We start from the raw sequence: 14,413 nt of genomic DNA, 5'->3' as shown, positions 1-14,413 counted from the left end.
CAAAACATTCCGCCGCGGGAACGCGAACATGTCGCTCGAGCACTCGTGATACTCGGTGCATACCCGAGCACCCTAGGCAAACTCGAGTAACGAGCGCTCATCACTAGCCCCGACAAACCAAATGCCATGGTGGGGACGACGAAAGGTAAGAGATTCGGAGGCCTCTCGTCTAGAGGCCAGGTACTCGCAAATCAATTGGCTCATCTCTAGTTATCAGGTCAATTTACTAGGAGCTGACCTGCAGTTTTCAGCAGTAGCCACTGCACATTGTACAGATCTGTGCTGTTTTGCTAGATACCCTGTTTTTCCTCCAACTGCTGGCATTGCTGGTAACAGCTAATCGTGGAGGTGCCGGGTGTAGGACTCCCACCGAACTGATATTTATTACCTATCCAATAGATGGGTCATTAAGGGGTTATCCTATTCAGATCAATAGGGGAAGATGTGCGGTGCCCGGCCATGGCCACTATTCCATCGATGTAGCTCTGCAGCTCCCTAACTGAGCAGTTCCGGACAACACCCGAAACACCTGATCAGCGGGGGTGCTGGGTGGCACACCCCCATTGATCAGACATTGATGACCTATCCTAAGGATGGGCCCTCAATGTTAAAGTCCTGGACAACCCCTTTAATATCAGAGTAGTGGACAACCTTTAAAACAAAGCCATAATATGGCTAAAATGTAATATTTTCAATACAGTGAACTATAGGGGAAGTCAGGAAACATACCACTAAAAATTATCACAAGTAATAAAAAGCATTATAATATTGTAAAAGCTGACCCTGGTCATGAGAGTCCTTGTTTTGGGTGTTTAGTATTTTCTTTTTTGCTTTGCACAATTAATAAAATAGTATAATGAGATGGTAATATTTGTAGCAACCAATGACTCACATGTGCAGTATCCTGGAATGAATAGTCATTTGAAATAAAGAATAATCTCAATGCTCTTCTACATACTATGATGATCATTTTCTGTCTATGATCTGCATAAAGCCTCAGTCTTGCTTTTACAAAGGGGTAAGGTCTACTTCTTTACCCTGAACGTGTGTATTTGCGGTATCTGAGAAATTGGCACTTTAGTGTAGACATTTCCCTACTCCAGCCAAACATTTACTTATTTGCAAGGGGGAGAGATGCTTCCTTGTGATACTGGAATAACAAAAGCCAAACAACTGGCTTAGTAGGACCTTTCCTTCAACTCTCAGTGTGGATTGTGGCAAGAGAAGAATGTGAAGGTTCCTACGCCTTGTCCTTCCCCATGGATGGGTGGAGGTGGAAGTTTCCCCAAACGACTCGGTGCCACCTATTTGATGCTGATAATCTTTGTTGTTGGCAGCAGGGCCATGTCTTATCTCCTGCGGGTAGCTTTACACTTGTCTGTGGTTGTCACTGTGTGATTGATGGACACATGCAAGGTCACTGCACATGGTTTGAGGATTAGCAGACACTGATCGGTGTCACATTCTGGAGTCAACATTGGGTCAAGTTTGATTTACGGGACTAAAAGTAGTTCCAGTTCAAAAGAACAGGACTCTGTTTAAATGTTAATTTTCAGCTTTGCCTAGGATTTTGGACACTTTACTTTTTGCAGAATTCCAACTCTTCTGGGGTTAAATTTAGAACAAAACAACATCAGAGGGAAGTGAGTAAAACTGAATGCATGAATACATTTCTATAATTTATACTTATGGTATGTATGCCTCCAGATACAGGCATTAAATATTTCCCAGCAGTGTCATCTATACGTACAGGGAAATGCGGGAAAATGATGTAATCGTTCAACTTGTGAACTGAACATATGTTGATGCTGCGTCATTAGACTGCTGCTCCCTTTTTATGGGGTTTTCTGAAATGATATAGCTAAGGAAGCAAAGAATATGAATTACAGCTCCAGCTTCCACGCTTTGCAGGGCATGGAGAGGTATTAAATGCCACCAGTGATTGCCACCGCTCTACCTGGTGCCAGTGGCACATGATGATATCCACCATATTCTGCTTCTAGGCTTTGGCCCCGTAGTATGAATTGATATAATTAGGATAATACACAATATTTATTGCTCTTGAGCAAAACCTAAAGATTGCAAATACTTGGAGGTCTATTACCATCTGTAACAACTGTGGGATATCAAAAAGTGTTGGGTCCACTTATAGGAATCCCACCTATCCTAAAAAAACAGGGCTCTCTTTTTTTTTCACAGTTAGATTGCCGGAAAGGTGGAGACCATGCATGCATGGTCTCCTTTCCACTTTCCATTGCAGTTTATGTGTCATAGGCCACATTTACACGTTCAGTATTCGGTCAGTATTTTACATCAGTATTTGAAAGCCAAAATCAGGAGTGGAACAATCAGAGGAAAAGTATAATAGAAACACGTCACCACTAATGTATTTATCACCCACTCCTGGCCTGGCCCATAAACCTACAATGGAGATGACTCCAGACGTGCATGGCTACCACTGCTCCTTACTGGAGTGCCGTACAGAAGTCAAGAGACCCCCATTCTGCCACTATATAGGGACCCCAGCAGAGCCATACCATGCAGTATTAATACTTACCCGTCCAGTACTGCGTAGTACTTTTCTTTTCTCTGACATGAAAAATACATGTGAGCAGCCCAGATAGACAATCATGTCTACCATCAGACGGTAAAGCGCCGCACAGTGTATCATCGAATGCCACATGTGGCTTCCAGGCTGCGCATGGCTCACACATAGCTTTTTCGGCTTGCAAAAGATTGATTGATGGGGCTGCAGATGATAAATGATCCAGTATTGCTCCTGTGGAGAACAGGTTGTTGACAGCGTCAGGTGTGGTTACAGGCTTTCTTTTTGTAGGAATGCCTTAATTGTTAAAAATGTAAATTTTTAAGAATGTGACAGTCAGGAATCAGGTGAGACACGAATAAATGATTCCAGAACACAAAGGATGAATGATAACTCTGCATGCATGGAGGAGGGTGTTGCTTCATATGGGATTAGTGTTGAGACAATGGAATTGTTGTGTTCTATGACCTCCTTCTAATTCTGCAGTATTGTACTAGTTCAGCCTTAGGATATGTGCACACGTTAAGTATTTGGTGCAGAAATTTCTGCACCATTTCTGCATCTCTTACCAGGAAAAACGCAGCGTAAAATAAGCATGTTTTTGATGCATTTTTTATATGCGTTTCTGTTGCAGATTTTTCCCACTCATCAGTATGGGTGAAATCTGCAGCAAAAAGTTAAAAGAATTGATACGCTGCAAATTTAAATCTGCGCCAAATTTGCAAGTCACAAATAAGCAACGTGTTCATGAGACTTCATGGTTCATTCACTTTTCTGGCATCAGGAAACCTTTCAGGTTTTGTGACAAATCTGCACAGAAAAATCGTGACAAAATCTTCAATGTGTGCACAGGGCCTTGAACAAGTTCATTGTATGTGATAGTATAGCGATTTCTATTTAAAAGGGGTGTCCAGCTAAAAATTATTTTGTTAAAAGTGTATAAATTAGTAAGTTATGCAACTCTATAATATAGTTCCCATCTTTAAGTTGCCCTGATCTTCCAATAGAAGCTCTAGCCCCATTTCCAAGCAAGTCAAGTGATCGACACAAAAGAGGGTTTCCTGTGTCAGCAAGTGATGAGCATTGTGTATGAAGAGGACTGACTTAGCTATTGATGGTGGATCAGTGGTTAGCACTGTTGCTTCTCATCCCTGGGGTCCTGGGTTCAAATCCCACCAAGGACAACATCTGCAAAGAGTTTGTATGTTCTCCCTGTGTTTTTGTAGGTCTCCCCCCACACTCCAAAGACATACTGATAGGGAATCTAGATTGTGAGCCCCAATGAGGACAGTGATGATAATGTCTGTAAAGCGCTGTGGAATTAATGGCGTTATATAAGTGAATAAAAACACGCACACAAGAAATGCTCTCTGATGGACACAAACCAGAAGATGACCTGTTAGGACCCCCGACTGGAGCTTGTAGCTGGAGATTGAGGCAAATTCCAGGCAGAAATTGTATTAATAACATAACCTAATCATTTTACTTTTTTTTTTTTTTATAAATTTCTTTAACACATGCCCTCTTTGAAAGTGTAAGTTCTACAAAAAGTCAAACAAAAAGAAACATAAGACACCCATTAAGGCTTTCACTATATCGTCTCCAGAACCTGACACTCACTTGAAAGTTGTGAGCTTCTGCTATACAGCAGTTTTCAGCCAATCAGGATTATCAGGGCTGTTCTGAGCAATGCTCATTGGTGGAGAGCAGCTAACAGGGGAGGGGCTACACACAATGCTCCTCCCAAAATGTCCTTTTCAGCTTGATGCCAGGTACAGCAACCAATGTTACCTCCTTGCCCACGCTATTTTAACTTTTTTGGGGAATGTTATATATGGTCTTGCCTGTGTCTGCTCATTGTGGCACCTTAAAAAAAAACTGTGGGATTAAGAAACAAGTCTACCGTTGTTCATGAGAAACTCATGATAAAGTTAGGACTGGACTTCCTGGATGACTTCATAAACTTGTGCCACTAGCGTTTCCATCCTATGTGAGTGAAAATGTAGTAGAATATGCAGACGGGGGCTGTTTCCTTAGTTGTTAGCAAGCTAATGAGTGGCCTTTTTCTGCATTCGCATTTTGCACCTGTTAGTACTCCTGTACAGCTGTGCTATGCCTCCATATAGCACCATATTATAGAGATACTATATCGACTAATCAAGATTGTGCCAATTCATGTCTACAAGAAGGCGTTGGTACCATGTGGCTTCATGGACTTCTATGGGTGCCATATTATATCCCCATATCTCTTGAACATTGTAAAGACCTATAAAATAGCTGCGTGTTTGCCAGAATTCTTTCGAATTCTTTAGAATTTGACCTGTCGAGTCTCTCGGAAATTACTAGTGAATTGTCATGTTGTGAGTTTCTTATGGGCTATCTAATGGAGGTGTACTTGTATCGATAGTGCCATTATCTGATGAGTGTAACCTTGCTACTGCTTCCTGATTTAATAGGTGATTTATGGAGACTGTATTTATCATTATTACCCTTATTGACCACGGACTGGTACATTTATCATTCAATGAACATTGAACTCTTGCAGATAATAATTACAATAGCATTAAAATGTCATTTCTAAGATTCTAGAAAGTTTCTTTCTACATATAGATTGTGAACTGTAAAACATTTCAATGATCTATGACACTATGGATTAATCTGTTTTTTTTCCCCCAAGTTTCTCACTTGTATTGTCTTGCATGTAAATACTTGATTAGTGCCATAGGCATGACCATGGACATTGCAGATCATCGTTATCTGCAGATTAATACATTTGTGGCCATTTATGTGATGGGGCCAATTATTTTGAAAAAGAGGGTTATTTTGCACATGTAGAAGCCAAAGCTGAGGCATTCTGTATGCCGCTTTATTGTATGATTCTGTGAAGAACCATAGTTTGTCCCAAAAGTAATGATTCTAAAGAATACCTGTGTTATACGGAATACATTGGAGAGAGCAGGCCGGTTCATTATTTGTTTGTTTTTTTAAATACTTTTCTTTTGTTGTCTTGTGGTCTATGTTGCTGTGGTCTATGTTGCTGTGGTCTATGTTGCTGTGGGCTATGTTGCTGTGGGCTATGTTGCTGTGGTCTATGTTGCTGTGGTCTATGTTGCTGTGGGCTATGTTGCTGTGGTCTATGTTGCTGTGGTCTATGTTGCTGTGGTCTATGTTGCTGTGGGCTATGTTGCTGTGGGCTATGTTGCTGTGGGCTATGTTGCTGTGGGCTATGTTGCTGTGGTCTATGTTGCTGTGGTCTATGTTGCTGTGGTCTATGTTGCTGTGGTCTATGTTGCTGTGGGCTATGTTGCTGTGGTCTATGTTGCTGTGGGCTATGTTGCTGCAACAGATTCTTCAAAATGGTAACATGGCTATTGATGAATTTAAGGCAAAAGTAAAAATGCTCTTAATATTTTTGTCTTTTTCACCACTTTGGAGTAAAAAGTTCACACGACCCTTTAAAATGTCGCACAATAGTCTTCAAATTGTGCAAAAACTAAATTAGGCAGATTTTGTACCCCACTAGGATATTGGAGTAGAATTGCGCAAAATGGTGAAACCCCCCCCCCCCAAAAAAAAACAATGAAACAAAGAAAATTGGCTTAAAAAAAAGTTAATTAAATAATGAATAAAACGGAAACATAAATTCACTATTGGCGCATACATAGGAATTCCATTTTGCGGGGGATTCATGCGAAAGCCACGACGGGGCCACAGAACGGGTGCTGGAACACAATGTGAATGCACCCTAATAAATTTTAATCATATTGGACTATTTGAGAACCGTGGTTTTCCATTATACTAAAATTGAGAGATAGAAAACAATTATAGTAACTATCCTATGTTCTTGGGACGATGCACAGAGCTGTTTTTGGCTAAATAAAGTGGATTTGCCAATTTCCATTTTCCAGATAGTGAGATGTGTATTCAGAGTTTTATCGTAAAAAAGTGACATTTGCAAGTTGCGGTATTTTCCTATCCAGGAACAAGAGTCGAAAGTCCTGCACATATATTGTGGTTGACGGATTGCTGCGGGATTACGTTAACTGTTATCACGGCAGTGTGTGTACTTTGGGAAGAGCGTAGATGTGTGCTGCACGAAGAGGCTGAGAGCCTCCTGGCATGTTCTTGTAAATATAACTAAAAAAGGCAGCCTGGGACAAAAGAGATCTAAGAGGTCCCCCTCCTCCTCCTCCCGAGGATTGTACATGTCTTGTTCATTGTGGAAGGTGGATTCCCAGCTGTAATGTAAGAAAAAACATCTGTACAGAAGAAGGAATTGTTTTGCTTACATATTATGTTTAGACTGAAAATCAGCAGTAATATAAATGGTATCACAAAGAGCTGGAATTCAGATAGCAATAGTTATTTGGGGAAAAATAGCAAAAGTCATCCATAAGCTCTTTAAAAGGGTAATCTGGCTCAGCTCTCTGCCATATCGGGAGGTGAGGGAGGCTGGTGACGTCATATCTATAGATATCTGCTGGCCTTTGTGCACAGGCGGCTGGTACTACACAACTTCCTATTTATTAGAATTTATTAGATATCTGCTGGCCTGTGTGCAAAGGCGGCAGGCACCACGCAACATCCTATTTATTAGAATTGATTAGATATTTGCTGGCCTGTGTGCAAAGGCGGTAGGCATCAAGCAACATCCTATTTATTTAAATTGATTTGATATCTGCTGGCCTGTGTGCACAGGCGGCTGGTACCACGCAATATCCTATTTTTTCGAATTTATTAGACATCTGTAGATGTGACTTCACGAGGTTAGCTCAACTTCATGCAGAAATGAGTGGTTACCTCTTTAAAGAGGATCTGTCAGCAGATCAAATGTGACATGCAGAAGTAGTGCTGTTGCTTCAAAAGCATTAAGCAACTATTAGAAGTAACACAAGCACAGGAGACAGGAAGTGTTGTGCTCCAGAATCATCCAGCAACTAGAGGGGTTAACACAGTCACAGGAGACAGGGAGTGTTTTAGCAGAGCCCCAGGGGAATTTTGGTGAACTTTTTATTGTAGTCTGACTGAAGCCAAAGAGAAAGGTGGTGTGTTATCTGTATCTGACAGAAGGCAACTGAACAGGATTCAGATCAGGAGAGAAACTAAATACAGGTCAGATAAACTCCCTGAAGTAACAGTGCAGAGTATTATTGGGCAGGAAGATAAGAACTGGAAGGAATTGTGTCACAGGGATCATCTTCCTCATCAAACCCCCCCTCCATCTCCATGTAGTATAAAGAATGCGGTGTACTATTGTGTCATTGTGAAGGAAAAGCCTGTGGTTGTGTATGCATAGAAGTGTGCTGCTAAGAGATCTAATCTATGCTGAATTATGCTACTGAAGAGACTGTAATACTGTGCCTTGTGAAGAAACTACTGTATTGTTACTGAAGCCGGTTGCTTAATAAACTCAGACTGTACTGTAATGAAGATTGTTCCTGAATTGCACTGGCTGTGCTTCAGATTTAATTTCACTGTTAAACTGTTGAAAAAGACTTTTGTCAGATGTGTCTGGTCAGCAATTAAATCTATCGTGTGCCTGAGAGAAGCTGCAGCCTATGGTCGCCCTTAGTAATGGTTCCCCACAGGATTCCAAAGAATTCATGAAACCCGTCTCGCCCTATCTGAACCTAGCGGCGTGCATGTAACACAAAGATGGCCAGTTTTTGATCTTATTTCATTTCTACTGGACCCATAAATATTCATTTTTTGGGGGGGTTTGTTTTTTTCTTAAGCCACCATATGGTTCGAGAGTTATGGGCCTTTTTATTTAGTGCTAATTTCTGTGGCTTATACAAGATGGCGCAGCTCACAGGATTCTCAGGGGCATGTCTTTAGTCTCCACTGCTTAATTACCATGTAAGTCACGCCCCTTTGTGGAAATAGTTAAAGGGGTTTTCCAGGACATAGATACTGGTGGCCCATCCTTAGAAAAAGTCAATATTATAAGAGAGCCACTGTGATGATCAGATAATCACTGCAGGTCTGGCTCTTGAGATCCCCAATTTAGCCAAGGAAGCTGCCATCAGCTGTACTCCTCTGCATTGGAAATGTAGCATTACTTGGAAAACCCTGAGGTTTCCGATGCTCTTTGGCTCATTGGAGTGGCGGTCATCTAAGTGGGGATCCTTCTTTATGACACTCTAATACCTACAGTACATTTAAGCCTTTTTTAAAAAAAAGTTTTCTGGAACTGATATGAAGTTAATGACCTATATTTAAGATTGGACATCTGTATCAGATTGGTAGGGATTTAGCTTGGTAGTTCTTTCATTTCATACTTGTGTTTGATTGTCCCGTAGAGAAGGAATAGCGTGTTGGTTGAGCATGCGATCTGCTGCTCCGTTCTGAAGGAGGACAGTAGTGTCCTGTACTGGCGTTCGGTGAGATCTCTGTGAATAAGGGTAACCAGAATATATTTAATTTGGTGGAAGCTGATACATAATTACCTTTATAAATACATTGTAAAATAAGTTATTCCTCACTGATTTAGAGCAGCCAACCCCAGAGGCATGGTAAAACTTGACTTATTTTTTATAGTAATTAATTGAAAGGCAGGTCAAGTAAGGTCACTGGGAATAATCCTGAATCCAAACTATATTTATGATACGTTTTGTAGATCTAACAAGGCCACCATATTCAGTAAAGAAATCAGTCCTCTATAGAACGATGTGATAAGTATCCAGAATAGAAATATGTCATTCTGGGCCAAGAAGTACATTCTCACTAGTTATTTCTACAACTGTTTATAAAACCTTTGTCTCAAGAAGACGACACGTGATAGGCTGTAACATCAATATCGCAAACGGTTACATTTACTACGTGCTTTTCTACCGGATTTTCTTTGGCAACCGAAATGTAAATAGAATTTGTGACCAGACTATCTGCTCATTACACATCACTGGCCAGAAATCATTGCATTAAAAACACATCTAATTCCAGGTCAAATAGAAGCTGATATTAGGAGATACGCCGCGGTAATGAAGATAGTGTAAGGGATGTGCTTTATGGGATTGGAAAGTGCTGCAGAATATCTTCTACATATGCTATACAATCAAGGGTTCTAAATACTTTCTACTGGTTCTATTAGGCTGCGTTCAGATGTTGTGTTTTTCTCCAGCACATTTTAAAAAGAATTAAATAAATCTACTCACCTTCCCTTCTTCCACATCGCGCAGTGTCATCTTCTGTAGCCGGCAGCTGACTTCGGTGTACCAGTACGGGCAGCGCATTATGTCACTGCCATGCGCCGCGCGTCACTGGCAAGCCGACATCTGATGCAGGCTTCTGATTAGCTGGCGACGTGTATTGCAGCTCAGGGACTCAGCGGGTCTCTGTGCCGCAATATATTTCTCCTGAATGTACTTCCAAGGATGCACATCCAGGTGAAATTCGTGTCGGTGGCCTCCCCTCCTGCACGGGCCCGGTCACGGTCGCAGAGGGTGTGACCGCAATTGTTTCACCCCTGTGCATAAGGTACATATATAGAAAAAGGATAAATGGTAAGAAGTCTTTTGGAGTCACTAATTATCTCATGGAAGTACCCAAAAATCTTTAATTTAAATGAGAAAAAGCCATTTTTGGGATCGTTGGGGTCACAGTGATCAGAGAGATCCATATTATAAAATATTTCCTATTGATAAAAAACAAAACTTAATAAAATGGTATACCCAACTCAGTCATAGATAGCACCAGGGCTGTGGAGTCGGTAAGCCAAACCTCCGACTCCTCAATTTCCATGACACCGACTCCAACTCCGACTCCACAACTCCGACTCCCTCATACATGGCTCATGTTTAAGTGATAAATTTACTGTAGCACAGATTAATCTCAGCTAAAAGTCCAGACCTTTAGATCAGGAATAGGACAGACGTTTATAGGACATTTCATAACTTTCCCAAATTCTTATGAAAAAAATATTCCCCACAAACTGCATTGAACTACTGTACCCAATTTATTATATATTTTAGGAGTTGGAGTCGGTCCATTTTATACCGATTCCGACTCCACAGTCCCAGATAGCACACCCACAGATTTCTTGTATAGACAGAATGTAGAGGTTCTATGTTTGCTCTGCTCCTTCTGTAAGTCCCACAGATATTAATACAATGGAGAAAATAAGTACGGTATTTGATACACTGCCAATTTTGACAATTTTCCCACCTACAAAGAATGGAGAGGTCTGTAATTATTAGCGTAGGTACACATCAATTGTGAGAGACAGAATCTTAAAAAAAATCTAGAAAATCACATTGTATGATTTTTACATAACTAATTAGCATTTTATTGCATGAAATAAGTATTTGATACAATAGAAAAACAGAACTTAATATTGGGTACAGAAACCTTTGTTTGCAATTACAGAGGTCAGACGTTTCCTGTAGTTCTTTACCAGGTTTGCACACACTGCAACAGGGATTTTGGCCCCCTCCTCCATACAGATCTTCCCAGATCTTTCAGGTTTTCGGGGCTGTCGCTGGGCAACATTGAGTTTCATCTCCCTCCAAAGATTTTCTATTGGATTCAGGTCTGGAGAATGGCTAGACCACTCCAGGACCTTGAAATGCTTCTTACGGAGCCACTCTTTAGTTGCCCTGGCTGTGTGTTTCGGGTCATTTTTATGCTGGAAGACCCAGCCACGACCCATTTCAATGCTCTTACGGAGGGAAGGAGGTTGTTGGCCAAAATCTCGCGATACATTACCCCATCTATCCACTCAATGCATGTGACTAGTTTCTCCATACAGGAGGTATCTTGCAGCTGTCATCCCCAACAAAGGCTTTTGTGCGAAGCATTAATTAAGTTTCAGTAAGTTTGCTTAATATTTTTCCCTGTGTCATTTCTCATTATTACACAACTTAATTTATGGACATCTATGGTTTGATTTCTTTTCACTCCTCTGTCTAAAATCTTGCGGAGAACACCTGGTCGTGGCTGATTTGCGATGAAATTGTGTTCTTTCAACTTCCAGATTATGACCTCAACAGTGTTCACTGGAACCTTTAGTAGTTTAGAAATTCTTCTGTAACCAATGCCATCAGTATATTTTGCAACAATAAGGTTGCAAAGATTTTGAGGCAGCTCACTATTTTACACATCATGAGATGTTTCTTTTGTGTCACCTTGGTTATGAGACATCTTTTTATAGGCCATCAGTTAAACGAACTGATGTTATTTTTCACTAAGCACAGGATTGCTTTCTAATTACTGATAGATTTCATCTGGTGTCATGACTTTCCATGGCTTTTTGCACCTCTCTTCCTTCATGTGTTCAATACTTTTTCCCTGTGTCATTTCTCAATATTACACATCTTAATTTATGGACATCTATGGTTTGATTTCTTTGCCTGTGTGGATTGGACGGGTTGTCACTGACATCTGGTGAGAATTTCATGTCAAAAACACCTTTAGAAATATAGTTACTTAGAAAATTGGTGACATATTGAATACTTATTTCACCTGCTGTACAAATAGTTCTTCAGCCTTACTTGCACATCAATTCAAAAGATGATTTCTCAGTAACAGAGGAGGAGGCCATGTAAAGGTATTGCTGGACTTGTCTTTGAAAGAGCTACAGGCACATAAAAAGAGTTTGGGGTATGAAATCCTGCTGACAGATTCCTTTTAAGTACCAAACTAGGTCCTTATAGGGTTAAATAAAGCTTCACTTTCCATTAAGGCTGAGTTCACACGATGCGTATTTAATGCGTTTCCGCGGCGTTTTTGCAGTTGCGTAAACGCCGCGGAAACGCATTAAAAACGCATGGTAGAAGGGCAGCAATGTTCCCCAATTGAAATCCGCATGTGCTGTGCCCATGATGCGGATTTTTCTGCAGCGTAAACGCTGCGCTCAAAGATCCGCAGCATGTCAATTAATTTTGCGTAAACGCGGCGTTTTCGCCGCCATTGACTTGCATTAGAACGCGCCAATTCCGCAATACTGCATCTGTGCTTGCGTAATTGGTGCGTTCTAATGTGCGGATGGTACCCGGGTGTGGAGGAGAGGAGAGTCTCATCAACACCCAAGTACCATTAAAAAAGCTGTAAAACAAGAATAAAATAAAAAAAATATATATACTTACCATCTGTCGGCCCGCGCAGCGCTCCTGCTTGGTTCCCGGCACTTGCAGTGAGTTGAAGGACCTGCGCTGACGTCAGAGTCATGTGACCGGTCACGTGACGCTGACGTCGGCAGGTCTTTCAATTCTAAGTTGCCGGCAGCCGGGAGAACGGAGTGAGCAGGACAGCGCGGGCCATCAGAAGGTAAAGTATACATGTATTTTTTATTTTTACCATTCTCTCGGGTCACACTATATAAATCCATGCCGGTTGCATGGATTTATATAGTGTGACCTAGTTGTCAAGCACTTTCCAGGTGATGCTAAAATCTCCTGGAAAGCGCTTGTCAATCCACATGCGGAAACGCATGTGGAAACGCATGTGAATCCGCATGTATTCCGCAGGAAAAACGCATGCACAATCTGCATGCGTTTTTTCTGCCAGGGAGATGCAGAAATGATGCAGAAATTTTCTGCTTCATTTCTGCATCGTGTGCACATACCCTAACATAGGCCATATTTTCTGTATCATACATACATTTTCATTACCTTTGTGCAGTTTCCTTTTAATTTATGCACTAAAATATAATAGAAAATGAATTTTTCCAACAAGTTGTATATATACGGTAATTGCCCAGAGCAAGCAATCAGATTCCAGCTCACATTTTCTCTTTTGCATGCTGACATTTTGGTGTGATGTAAGAGCCACACCCTGTGCTCTGACCTATCAGAGGTTACCATCCTCCTGCTCCCCTTCCCTGAAATATTGAATGACAAACTGCAGCTGCATCTCCCTCCTCCACATTCTTAACTATTACTTTTGCACACTAGATAGATAGATTTTTTTAGGAACTGAGGAGGTTAATTGATAGCCTACATGGTAGAGACGTCTGGGTTTACGACATGTCAGTAAATGATAAATAGCTTTGACAAACATTATTTCGGTGAGCTATAAAAAGAAAGAGATCATGACACAGTCATCTGGTATAAACGTAAGTTCCATTCCTGGAAGCATACCTCATGCTCAGGAAAACATGGCTCCGGTCCTGAGCTTCTTTACGTAAGCCAAGAAAAGTCACTTTCTAATTGAAACCACAGCATCTAAGTGTTTCTGGTACAAGACTACTTAACCCCTCCTTCCCGTACATGCGCTGTGTGTCACCACTAATGGTGTAAATGAGCCCGAAGTTTCATGTGTGCGACTATATTGTGCAATGAGCACTGCACCGGGCTATGGCGTGCCTGACATTCCAGATCAGCTATGTGAGCTGACAGTGGAAAGTGTGCTTTCCAGTCTTCAGCAAGATCTCCTGGCACACCAGCGCCTTGTACAATTGTGCCCTACGTGCGCGGAGACATTACATTAATTACTCTGTGATGTGTCCCCTGGGATAGGACTCTCCGGATCTTCCCCGGTAAACTCTAGGACAAGATTTAACTGTAAGTCTATTGCTTTGGGCTTATTTTAGTTTATATTATTTTTTTTTATTTGGTTATTTTTGTGCTAGGAAAGCAAAGTTGTTACCAATTATCTTGACTGCTTTGTATAGCACATAGGGGAACATTTATGAAGAGTTGTGTATCGCAGTGTTTTAAGTTAGCCTAAAGTATTAGTGTAATCTGTAAGGTAAAAAGAAGCGGGACTCCCATAGAATAATTTGTAGCTGAAAGCATGGGCCGTCACCTCCTATAGGTGCCCGGCTCACCTTGTAGAGTTGTGCAAAAGTACAGGTATAACTCTATCCAGCATAATATTAAAATCCTTGGCCGAGGCGGCTCTTCATCGGTCCGGGAAATTCCCAGAATCACT

General features: G+C 41.2%; 1 protein-coding gene across 3 annotated transcripts in view; it reads left to right on the top strand.

Moving 5' to 3' along the window:
- The window catches only part of MAP3K20 (mitogen-activated protein kinase kinase kinase 20), a 187,435-nt gene that overhangs the window by 3,228 nt on the left and 169,794 nt on the right, over nt 1-14,413 (top strand). Inside the window, exon 1 of one of the 3 annotated variants that reach the window (XM_073646929.1) lies at nt 13,785-14,043. The exons of the other annotated variants lie outside the window; for them this stretch is intronic. The gene's annotated coding sequence lies outside the window, so the exon portion shown is untranslated. Of the gene's footprint in view, nt 1-13,784; nt 14,044-14,413 lie in introns of those variants that run through there. 3 annotated transcript variants of the gene reach the window in all.

Source organism: Phyllobates terribilis, unplaced genomic scaffold, assembly GCF_046119375.1.
Source record: "Phyllobates terribilis strain yellow unplaced genomic scaffold, ASM4611937v1 Scaffold_9__5_contigs__length_417890890, whole genome shotgun sequence".
NCBI classification, from domain to species: domain Eukaryota; kingdom Metazoa; phylum Chordata; class Amphibia; order Anura; family Dendrobatidae; genus Phyllobates; species Phyllobates terribilis.
Note: the sequence above shows the minus strand (reverse complement) of the source record. Positions and strands in the feature narration are given on the sequence as shown.